This window comes from Mesocricetus auratus, unplaced genomic scaffold, assembly GCF_017639785.1.
Source record: "Mesocricetus auratus isolate SY011 unplaced genomic scaffold, BCM_Maur_2.0 Super-Scaffold_100029, whole genome shotgun sequence".
Classification (NCBI taxonomy): Eukaryota; Metazoa; Chordata; class Mammalia; order Rodentia; family Cricetidae; genus Mesocricetus; species Mesocricetus auratus.
Genome location: NW_024429210.1, coordinates 16,292,646 through 16,305,112, shown reverse-complemented (window position 1 = coordinate 16,305,112; position 12,467 = coordinate 16,292,646). Strand labels below are relative to the sequence as shown.

At 39.2% G+C, this 12,467-nt stretch overlaps 1 protein-coding gene across 1 annotated transcript in view; it reads left to right on the top strand.

Annotated features, from left to right (window-relative positions):
• Positions 1-1,117: 1,117 nt before the first annotated feature.
• Vrk2 (VRK serine/threonine kinase 2) overlaps positions 1,118-12,467 on the top strand; it is a 129,341-nt gene continuing 117,991 nt past the window's right edge. The window contains exons 1-2 of the mRNA XM_040733194.1: positions 1,118-1,481; positions 6,833-6,919. The gene's annotated coding sequence lies outside the window, so the exon portion shown is untranslated. The remainder of the gene's footprint in view (positions 1,482-6,832; positions 6,920-12,467) is intronic.

The window sequence follows — 12,467 nt, the reverse complement described above, 5'->3', positions numbered from 1 at the left end:
GTTAATACTTCCTGCTCTGGGTTCGTTTCTCAGCACCCACAGGGTGGCTCACAGTCATCTGTAACTTCTATTCCAGGGGACCCAACACCCTCTTTTGACGTCTGTAGAACAGGCATGGTGCACATACACACATGCAGACAAAGCATTCCTACATATAAAAGAAAATAAGTAGATCTAAAATAAGAGATGACTTATTTTTATAAGAAGTCATACTGATTAAGTTATAACTATTGTACATTCCTAGTTACTTTCCCATAATTTGCTTAAACCAGCAGTCTTAAGTTCTGTATTAGTCTATCCAGTTATTTTTCTATTCTTTATTAAAATCTAACTTGCCTTGCTTTTATACTTCTTTTCTCTTAGATATTGTGCAGGCAAACATAAACTAAAAACTAATGTCAGAAAAGGACATAACCCCTTTCTCCCATTTGTTTGTCTTGATTTAATTTTTTAGCTCCTATAGAATATGCAACCACTATTGTCAGTGCTGGTGAATTCTATAAGACCCCTGCTTTCTTTTAAGATTAGTAATGAAGTTGAAAATAATTTATATTCATGCAAAATAGAATGGGTGAATTAAGATCCATCTATGCTTTAGAATATTAGAAAATGTAAAAAAAAAGCCTAAAATATGGTGTTCATGAGTTGCTGGCAGCTGTGGGGGGGCAAGATGCTTTTAACTGACAAAAATCATGATGTGAAAGGCAAGTCTCGCCCCATTTATATAAAAGTAAAAGAATTTTAAACACATTATGTAACCTGCATAATCCTGACCAGTTTGCACCCTTATTTTGAAGAGTCTCAGAATAGGATCATATTCTAAGAACTGTCCTGTAACCAGGGAGAACAGAAAACATCACGCATTCTAATCATGCTTCACTGGAGCCTGGCCAGAAGGGAAAGACATCCAATACCTAAGGGCTTGTCCTCTCCAACAAAAGTCTTATTGCTGCTCTCTTATTCCCCAGCCTGTCCTCCCCTCAAGCCAACAGTCCAGAAAACTTTTCCCTATCTCTTTCAGGGGTGTGTGTGTGTGTGTGTGTGTGTGTGTGTTGCTAGAGACTGAACTACCGGCCTTGTTCTGCCTGGTAGTAAGAGCTCAGTCACTGAGCCACACCCTCAGCCTTCTCTTTTGATGAGGTCTTGCAATGTATTTCAAGCTACCCTTGAATTTGCTCTGTGACCCAGACTTACCCTAGTTGTTCATTCTCCTGCCTTAGCCACTCTGAGTGTTAGAATTACAGGTCCATACCTCCAGGCCAGGCTTTAGCCTTCCTTACAAGGCTACATAAAGGTTCCTCTTTATTGCTACCTAAATTCTCTACTTTCCCAATCTTGTCTTGACCCACCATGCATTTTAAGGACTCAGGACTGGGAGACTAACTGGTAACAGGAAGAACACTACAAAACAAAAAAGATGAATGCTTGCTATAAGGCTAACTGAAGGAAGCAGAATAAAGACATTACATATGTGAGTTCAGGTAAGAAAAGCAGATAGTATATAATCTCTGGGATAAGAAAAGGAAACTAGCAACTGGAAATCCACTTACAGAGTTAACAGAAGCCTTTGAATTGTTTACTTAAGGTAGGCCTACACCTTCTTGTAGCCACTTCTCCATACTGATGGCAAATGTCCTTCTGTATATTGTGAATATATGTTTCTCTTCTTGGTTAATGAATAAAGCTGTTTCAGCCAATGGACAGGCAGGGTGTAGTAAGGCAGGAAGTGTAAGCGCAGCTACCAGACTAGGAGAATTCTGGGAGAAGGAATGCAGGGAGTGAGTCACCAGGAAGATGCCATGTAGCTACCAGGAAGATAGGACTCTGGACATCCCCTGGTAAGTCAAAATCATATGGAAATAAATAGATTAATAGTAATGAATTAATGATTAAGAGTTAGCCAACAAAAAGCCTAAGCCATCAGCCGAACAGTTTATAATTAATATAAGCCTGTGTGTTTATTTGGGACTAAATATGACTACAGAACAGGGTGGAACAGAAACTTCTGCCTATAACATGTTTTCCCAAATATTTATAAATATATCTTAAGAAGTGTAATCATTTTATGATCCACTTGCCTGAAATAATGAGGACTCTTTATCAAGAAGACTGAAAGTGGGGCAGTCCAGTTTCTATTAGTAGCCTTGCCTCATGTAAAGGGACAATGACTCGAGTTATAATTTGTGTTTTGTGCATATTAGCTTCCCACTGCATTGATAAGTCCTGAGCTTGTCAGTGACACTTAGAGAAAACTGGAATAAAGTTGTTACACTAAAATACTTGTGAGCCCCTGTGACAAAGGATGAGTCATTGAGACAGAGTCCCTAAGGTTAAGTCCCTAAGGACAAGAGAAGCCTTGGTTTCCATATAGCCTACAGCTTAGGATAAACACTCTATGAGTTCTAAAATTAAAACTCATTTTGACCCTGTGCATATTATAGAGCAGCAAATATGGAGCTGTGTGGAAGAGGACGACCTTGAACCATACTTTGTCTGAGAGTCTATGTCTTGGCAAAACATACCCATGAAAAATCTATTGCAAGTAGAGAAGATGAGGTTTGTTTAGTGGTGTGTCTTGAGTTGTGGGAATGGCTAGGTATTCTTACGGAATAGAAAAATTCTGCCCATGTCTCCTAGAAGTGTAGCTCACTTGGCACATGGCGAAACTGTCTTTTTCTAGTTTCAGCAAGTTGTTGGTTTTTTTTTTAGTTGAACCTGTTAGATGAGAAAGTGGGAGGTACCCTTGAACGAATTGGTACAGGAGACCACTTCCTGAGCATAACACTGAGATTGACAATTAATAAATTGGACCTGCTGAGGCTGAGAAGCTTCTGCAAGGCAAAGGACACAGTCAACAAGACAAAAAGGCAGCCCACAGAATGGGAAAAGATATTCACTAATCCCACATCTGACAGAGAGCTGATCTCCAAAATCTACAAAGAGCTCAAGAAGCAAGTCTCCAAAACACCAAATGATCCAATTAAAATATGGGCTACAGAACTAAATAGAGAATTCTCAATAGAGGAGACTGAAATGGCTAAGAGACACTTGAGAAAGTGCTCAACATCCTAGTCATTAGGGAAATGCAAATCAAAACAACTCTGAGATACCATCTTACTCCTGTCAAAATGGCTAAAATCAAAAACACCAATGATAGTTTATGGTGGGGTGTATGTGGAGAAAGGGGAACACTCCTCCACTGCTGGTGGGAGTGCCAACTCTTACAGCCACTATGGAAATCAGTATGGAGATTCCTCAGGAAAATGGGAATCAGTCTACCACAAGACCCAGCAGTTCGACTCTTAGGCATATACACAAAAGATGCACATTCATACATGCATATATGTGTGCTCAGTTGACACTGAGTTAATGACTTACAACTTGCTGAAAACTGTAAATTTCAAGATTCCATTGTGCTTTTTTTTCTGCTGAATAGTATTCCATTGTGTAAATGTACCACATTTTCTCTATCCACTCTTTGGCTGAGGGGCATCTAGGTTGCTTCCAGGTTCTGGCTATTACAAATACTGCTGCTATAAACATAGTGGAACTGATGGGGGAAGTCCTATGCATTTGTCAAGCCAGCTCTTCTCCCTTCTTTTGTAGCTCAAACTTTTGATAATTAAAGACATGTTAGTTGGGGAGAAAGAGAAATTGAAGTATCATTATAGTCATATTGTTGAACTCTAATGATGTTCTGGGCAATGGTAGTACATACCTGTAATACCAGCACTCAAGAGGCAGAGGCAGGCAGACCTCTGTGAGTTTGAAGCCAGCCTGATTTACAGAATGAGTTCCAGGAAAGCCAGGTCTATATAGAGAAACGCTGCCCCCCCAAAAAAAAGACCCAAAAAGCAAAAAAAAAAACCCTCTAATGATGTTCGTATTAGGAAAATGAACATGGTAAGATTACTTTTAGATAGTAAAATAATTTTACCACATTTGAGGATTCAATACACATTTGCATCCAAATTCTACAAAATAATGCCTCTGAAAAGGTGTTACTGAGTCTGTGGGCATACCAACAGAAGACATTTCATTTATATGTTTTAAATTCTCTCTCTCTCTCTCTCTCTCTCTCTCTCTCTCTCTCTCTCTCTCTCTCTCTCTCTCTCTCTCTCTCTCTGTGTGTGTGTGTGTGTGTGTGAGCCCAGTTGAGAAAAGGTGTCTTATCTTCTTGAGCCATAATTATAGGCACTTGTGAGCTACCAGAATGTCATCCTAGGATGAGACTCTGTTAAGGTAAAACGTCATGGTGGGAAGAGTATGTGGTAGAACAGGCTGCTCCCCTCGTGGTACCTGAGAAGCAAAAAAGGAAAGAAAAAAGAAGTGGGAGTGTCTAGGGTTAAGATACACATTTTAAAGGCATGCTCTCTTCCCTGTGTCCTATTTTCTCTGTCTAGGTCCCACCTCTTGATAATTCAATTGAGCGTGAACTCATCAATGAATTAATACAATAAAATTTGAATCCTGTTAGTTCAATTACTTCTCAAAATTCCCAGAAGTGAGGTTCCAAGCTTGCACTCCATAAACCTTTGAGACATTTTATGCCAATGACAGCATCTCCTGTGCAAACAAACCAAACACAAATGTCTGGTCAGGTGGTGTTTCTGAAAGGCTTGGATTCCAATTACTTGAATTGTGTTGTTTTCAAATTTTTCATGCCAGCAATTGCTTAGGTCTCCAGGGATTGGGGGTTTAGGAGTAGTAGAAGGCCTTCTGATTATATAAAACAAAACTTTGGCAGGCAAAGTAGTTTCACTGAAGTAGTCTCCTTTCACATCATTAAATAACAAAGTTGTTTTTTTTCTAAATGTTTTGTCTGTGCAACATCTTTAACATTTTAATGCATGTAAATGATCTTGGCCTTGGAATGTATACTCAGTAAATGGGGGATTCTCCTTATCCCTTTGAGCTGGTGTAAGCATTTTATAACACCTAGCTCTCTGGAAAACAGAATGCTCACCAAACCTAAGAGTTGGCACACAACCATGAAAGCCTTTATGTGTGTTGATGGTGAATCATTCACAAACTGTAAAATCTATCAAAATAGCTTTGTTTGAAATCCTAATTTTCCTAATCTTTTTTCCTATGACTCAGACTTCAATGCTTTCATGTCTAAATTCTTCTCAGTCTTGTTTCTCATCACATTCATTCTGAAGATGTTCTTTCACTAGCTGCAAAATTTGTATTTCTATATTCTGTCAGTTTTCATCTTGAAACATACATGCAGCAATATGCTATGACTCATAAAATTCTGCATTAAAACCTAACACTTGGAAAATCTTCTCAATACAGGTTTACCTGCACTACTGGGCCCATTTGTATGTAATGGATTCATTGCCATTTGAAAGTCATTGACACCTATGAAACTTCAAGTTCATTGGAATGTTAGGAAGAGTTTGGTGACAAGGAATGTAAAACCGAAGCTTACTGATGGCTCATGGGGAATGGGGAAATGTGTAGAATAATGACTTCAAGAACTTGGATTCTTTCCATCTTGCTCTTCTGACATTCTTTTCCTTAAATCAGCTTTATAATTCAACAACTTTAAGTGTACAACTAGGATTTTGGCAAGGTTGTAATTATGGTATCATCACTCAAAACATTTTAATCAGTCCATAAGTTTCCTTTAGCCTCCTGTTTCTCTTCAACCCAAGTTCTGGCAACTTCCCTTAAATGGAACATTCCAGTATATTCCCACCCATGTCTCCTTCCTTTCACAGGGCAGAACCCTTGCTAGAGCCATCCAGGCTGATGCTTGTATTAGTAGTTTGCTCCCTTTTTTGCTGGGTGATATCCCACCATATAAGATCGATATTTCATTTAGTTTATCCATTCAACAGCAAAATGATTCTAGTTTGGAGCTTTCATGCATTCAGCTTCTAATCAGCACTTGTATACACATCTTTGTGTTAATGTAGGACTATATTTATCTTTCTCAAAGGATGCATTTCATTTAAAGTTTTCTGCTTCTCAGTGAGTATGTGAGTGCAGTATTCATGGAGACCAAAAGAGGGATTCTGATTCCTCCAAGCTGGAGTTATAGAGCACAGGTGGTTGTCAGCTGTCCAACAAGGGTAGTGAGAACTTGATTCCTCTGCAAGATCCATATGTGCTCTTAACCACTGAGGTATGCATTCAGTACCACTTTCCTTGAAGAAATGTGCATGGATATGCATGTGGGATCATATGCTTAGTATCATACTCACAGCTTATTTCACTTTATATGGCATCAATTATTTTCAATTAGCCATGATCCTATAATACAAAATAGAAAATTCCAAAAATAAATAATTTATAAGTTTAAAAATCACATAGGTGTGTGATGCAATCTTGTCCTATAACACCCTTTTATCTCATATATTCACTTTGTAGACATTACCTGTGTACAGTGTAGAATGAGTCATTTAATACATTTAAAGGTTTTCAAATTGACTATTGAGGTATTACACTGTTTATTTTCAAATTATCCCTATATAATAGCCCAATATCATATCACAATACCCACATTCGTCACCTCACTTTGTCTCATCACATTGATATTGTATAACCTCATATTACAACAAGAAGAGCGAAAATATGGTACAATGAGATATTTTGAGAGTGAGACCACTGTGCTGGTTTGAATGAGAAATGCTATCAAAAAACCTCTGGCATTTGAACACTGGGTGCCTGTGGTGATTTGAAAGAAAATGGCCCCCCAAAGGGAGTGACCGTATTAGGAGGTGTAACTTTGTGAGCGAAGGTGTGGCCTTGTAGCAGAAAGTTTCTTACTGTAGGAGTGAGCTTGGAGATCTCCTTCACACAGTTTACTTCCTGTTGCCTGCAGATCAGTGATGAAGAACTCAGAGGTCCTTCTCCAGGACCATGGCTACCATGTCCCACCATGATGATAAAGGACCAAACGTCTGAAACCGTAAGCCACCCCAATTAGCTGCTTTCCTTTATAAGAGTTGTCATGGTTGGGGCTGGAGAGATGGCTCTGTGATTTAAGAACACTAGCTAGTCTTCGAGAGGTCCCAAATTCAATTCCCAGCAACCATATGATGGCTCACAACCAGCTGTAATGAGATCTGGTTCCCTCTTCTGTCCTGCAGGGATACATGCAGACTGAACACTGTATACATAATACATAAATCTTTTCTTTTAAAAAATAAAAGTAGCTGTGGTCATGGCTTCTAGCAATAGAAACCCTAAGACAGAAGATGGTGCCAGTGACTGTGGTATTGCTGTGATAGGCATGACCATGTTTTTGTTTGTTAGGTTATGAAAGAAATGGAATGCTTTAACTGCTGTTTAATGAGTGATACAAGCAGGAGCATGAAAGACATGGTATTGAAGGTTACTTGAACCGTGGGATCTCTGGTCAAGAGGTTTCAGAGGCAGTTTTAGTATGTTGCCAAACAGTTGTTCTTGCAATATTTTGGTGAAGAATGTGGTTAATTTTTGCTTATCTGAAAAGTTTCCCTGAAGGTAAAATAAAGAGTTTTGAATTAATTCCATTGGCAGATAAAATCTCAAGACAGTCCAGTGTAGACTGTTCTGTGGTTACTAGTGTTAACACTACTGAAGATCTATCATGAAAGGAAACAAACAAAAAAAGAAAAAAACTGAGCTGGGTGTGGTGGTGCACTTGCTTAATTCTAGCACTCTGGAGATGAAGGAAATTGGATCTCCAAGACTGAGACCAGATTGAATTCCAAGACAGTCAAGATTAGGCAGTGAAGGAAACTGTGGGAAACAGAAAGACTTAAAGATGTAACTCAATGAGGGGGCCATGTTCCAGCCCCAGCAAGCAGCAGAACTTGGCAGCTTTGACCACATGGTTGTTTTTTTTAAATTTTTTTTATTTTAATTTTAAATAGCTTGTTTTACATGTCAATCCCAGTTCCCTCTCCCTCCCCTCCTCCCGCACTCCCCATCCCCCCCAACCTCCCATCCTATTGCCAATTCCTTCCACATAAGGGATATCTAGAGTCTGTCATTTCACTCAGGGTAGGGTCCAGGCACTCCCCTAAGAGTCCAGGCTGAGAGAGCATCCCTCTTTGTGTTATGGACACACAATGTCTGTTTGTATTCCAGGGATAAACACTGATCCACTGCTCAAGGCCCCTTAGGTTGCCTAGGCCTCCTCACTGACACTCACATTCGGGGGTCTGGATAGGTCCCATGCTGCCCTCCCAGCTGTTGGTCTGGGGTCCAAGAGCTCTCCCCTGTTCAGATCAGCTGTCTCTGCTAGTTTTGCCAGCCCATTCTTTACCAATTTGCTCATTGTTCCTCTCTCTCTGTCACTGGGTTCCATGGGTTCAGTTCAGTGTTTAACTGTGGGTGTTTGCCTCTGCTTCCATCAGTCACTGGATGAAGGCTCTCGGATGGTTATAGACATCAAGTTCATTATCAGGAATGGGCATTCGAGGTGGTCTCTCCACTATTGCGTAGCTTGCCAATTGGTATCATCCCTTTAGATCACTAGAGGTCACACTGATGCCTGATCTGTCTTCTAACCTATGATTCCCTCTTCCCACTATTCTACCCCCCACCCACTCAACCTTCCTGTTCCCCCATGACCTACTCTCTCTTCCTCTTATCCCCCTCTCTTCTTCCCAGCTCCCACTCCCCCCCACCCCTCGCCATGTTCCCCATCTGTTCAGAGGATCTTGCCTCATTTCTCTTCTCTTGGGTACCATGCATATCTCTTTTATGTTCTTTCCTGTTTCCCAGACTCTCTGTCAGTGGAAGTGCAGACTGGCACTATCCTGATCCATGTCTAAAATCCATATATGAGTGAGAACATACCATGTTTGTCTTTTTGTGACTGGGTTACCTCACTCAGGATGGTTTCTTCCAGTGCTATCCATTTACCAGTGAATTTCAAGATTCCATTGTTTTTTTCTGCTGAGTAATACTCCATTGTGTAAATGCACCACATATTCTCTATCAGTTGAGGGGCATCTAGGTTGCTTCCAGGTTCTGGCTATTACAAAAAATGCTGCTATGAACATAGTGGAGCAGATGCCCTTGTTGTACGAATTTGCCTCATTTGGATATATGCCTAACAGTGCAATTGCTGGGTCTTATGGTAGATTGATTCCCATTTTCCTGAGGAATCTCCATACTGACAGGAGTAAGATGGTATCTCAGAGTTGTTTTGATATGCATTTCCCTGATGGCTAAGGATGTTGAGCACTTTCTTAAGTGTCTCTCAGCCATTTTAGACTCCTCTATTGAGAATTCTCTATTTAGTTCTGTAGTCTATCTTTTAATTGGATCCTTTGGTGTTTTGGAGACTTGCTTCTTGAGTTCTTTGTAAATTTTGGAGATTAGCCCTCTGTCAGATGTGGAGTTGGTGAATATCTTTTCCCATTCTGTGGACTGCCTTTTTGTCTTGTTGAATGTGTCCTTTGCCTTACAGAAGCTTTTTAGTTTCAGGAGGTCCCATTTGTTAATTGTTGATCTCACAGTCTGTGCCACTGGTGTTATGTTCAGGAAATGGTCTCCTGTACCAACTCGTTGAAGAGTATCTTCCACTTTCTCTTCTAAAAGTTTCAGTGTGGCTTGATTTATGTTAAGATCTTTGATCCATTTGGACTTAAGTTCTGTACAAGGTGATAAACATGGATATATCTGCTGTCTTCTGCATATTAATACCCAGTTATGCCAGCACCATTTGTTGAAGATGCTTTCTTTTTTCCATTGTATAGTTTTAGCTTCTTTGTCAAAAATCAAGTGTTCATAGTTGTGTGGGTTAAAATCAGGGTTTTCAATTCGGTTCCATTGGTCTACATGCCTATTTTTGTGCCAATACCAAGCTGTTTTCAGGACTATAGCTCTATAATAGAGGTTGTAGTCAGGTATGGTTGCTTCCTGAGGTTCCTTTGTTGTATAGGGTTGTTTTGGCTATCCTGGGCCTTTTGTTTTTCCATATAGAGTTGATTATTGTTCTTTCCAGGTCCTTGAAGAATTGTGATGGAATTTTAATGGGATTGCATTGAATCTGTAGACTGTTTTTGGCAAGATTGCCATTTTTATTATGTTGATCCTACCAATCCAAGAGCGTGGGAGATCTTTCCATTTTCTGGTATCCTCTTTGATTTCTTTCTTTAAAGACACAAAGTTCTTGATATACAGGTCTTTCACTTCCTTGGTTAACCTTATCCCCAGATATTTGATGCTGTTTATGGCTATTGTAAAGGGTGATGTTTCTCTGATTTCTTTCTCAGTCACTTCATCATCTGTATATAGTAGGGCCACTGATTTTTTTGAGTTTACCTTGTATCCTGCCACATTGCTGAAGGTGTTTATCAGCCCTAGGAGTTCCCTTGTGGAGTTTTTCGGGTCACTTATGTAAACTATCATATCATCTGCAAACAGTAAAAGTTTGACTTCTTCTTTTCCTATTTGTATCCCTTTATCTCCTTTTGTTGTCTTATTGCTGTAGCTAGAACTTCAAGTACAATATTGAAGAGATACGGAGAGTGGACAGCCTTGTCTTGTTCCTGATTTTAGAGGAATTTCATTGAGTTTCTCTCCATTTAGTTTGATGTTAGCTGTTGGTTTACTACATATTGCTTTTATTATATTCAGGTATGTTCCTGTTATCCCTGATCTCTCTAGGACCTTTATCATGAAGGGGTGCTGGATTTTGTCAAAGGCTTTTTCAGCATCTACTGGTTTTTCTTTCACAGTTTGTTTATATGGTGGATTACATTGATATATTTTCTAATGTTGAACCATCCCTGCATTCCTGGGATGAAGCCTACTTGATCATGGTGGATGATTTTTCTGATGTGTTCTTGAATCCGGTTTGCATCAATGTTCATGAGGGAAACTGGTCTATAGTTCTCTTTCTTAGTTGTGTCTTTGTGTGGCTTGGGTATCAAGGTAATTGTAGCCTCATAAAAAGAGTTTGGCAGTGAGCCTCCTGCTTCTATTGTATGTAATACTTTGAGGAGTATTGGAATTAGCTCTTCTTTGAATTTCTGGTAGAATTCTGCACTGAAGCCATCTGGGCCTGGGCTTTTTTTTGGTTGGGAGACTTTTGATGACTGCTTCTATTTCATTAGGGGTTATAGGTCTATTTAGATTATCTATCTGCTCTTGATTTAGTTTTGGCAAGTGATATCTATCCAGGAAATTGTCGATTTCCTTTAAATTTTCGAATTTTGTGGAGTACAGATTTTCAAAGTATGCCCTGATGATTCTCTGGATTTCCTCAGAGTCCATTGTTATTTCCTGTTTTTCATCCCTGATTTTGTTAATTATCATGCTCTCTCTCTGTCTTTTGGTTAATTTGGACAGAGGTTTGTCTATTTTGTTGATTTTCTCAAAGAACCAACTCTTTGTTTCATTGATTCTTCTCAATGTTTTCCTGATTTATTTCAGCCCTCAATTTGATTATTTCCTGGTGTCTGCTCCTCCTGGGTGAGTTTGCTTCTTTTTGTTCTATAACATTCAGCTGTCTAGTATGACAGTTCTCCAGTTTCTTCATGTGGGCACTTAGTGCTATGAACTTTCCTCTCAGCACTGTTTTAAAAGTGTCCCATAAGTTTGTGTATGTTGTGTCATTCTCATTGAATTCCAGGAAGTCTTTAATTTCCTTTTTTATTTGTTCCTTTACCCAGGGATGGTGCAATTGTGCATTGTCCAATTTCCATGAGTTTGTAGGGTTTCTGCGATTTGTGTTATTGTTGAATTCTAATTTTAATGCATGGTGGTCTGATAAGATACAGGGGGTTATTCCAGTTTTTTTGTATCTGTGGAGATTTGCTATGTTTCTTATTATATGGTCAATTTTAGAGAAGGTTCCATGTGGCGCCGAGAAGAAGGTATATCCCTTTGTGTTTGGGTGGAATGTTCTATAGATGTCTGTTAAACCCAGTTGGGTCATAACTTCTATTAATTCTTTTGTTTCTTTGTTAAGTTTCTGTCTGGATGTCCTGTCTAGTGGTGAGAGTGGAGTGTTGAAGTCTCCTACTATCAGTGTGTGAGACTTAATGCTCAATTTGAGCTTTGGTAATATTTCTTTCACGAACGTGCCTTTTTATTTGGGGCGTAGATGTTTAAAATTGAGACTCCATCTTGATGGACTTTTCCTTTGATTAATATGAAGTGTCTTTCCTCATCTCTTTTGATTGATTTTAATTTGAGGTCTAGTTTGTTAAATATTTGGACTGCTATACCTGCTTGTTTCTTGGGACCGTTTGATTGGAAGATTTTTTTCTCAACCCTTTACTCTGAGATAACGTCTGTCTTTGATGTTGAGATGTGTTTCTTGTATGCAGCAGAAGGAAGGGTTCTGTCTTCGTATCCATTCTGCTAGTCTGTGTCTTTTTATAGGCAAGTTGAAGCTGTTGACATTGAGGAATATTAATGACCATTGATTGATGATTCTTGTTTGTGCTTGATTTATTGGTAGCGGAGTTATTTTGTGTAGTTTCTCCTCCCTTTTTCTTTTGGTGTTTTGT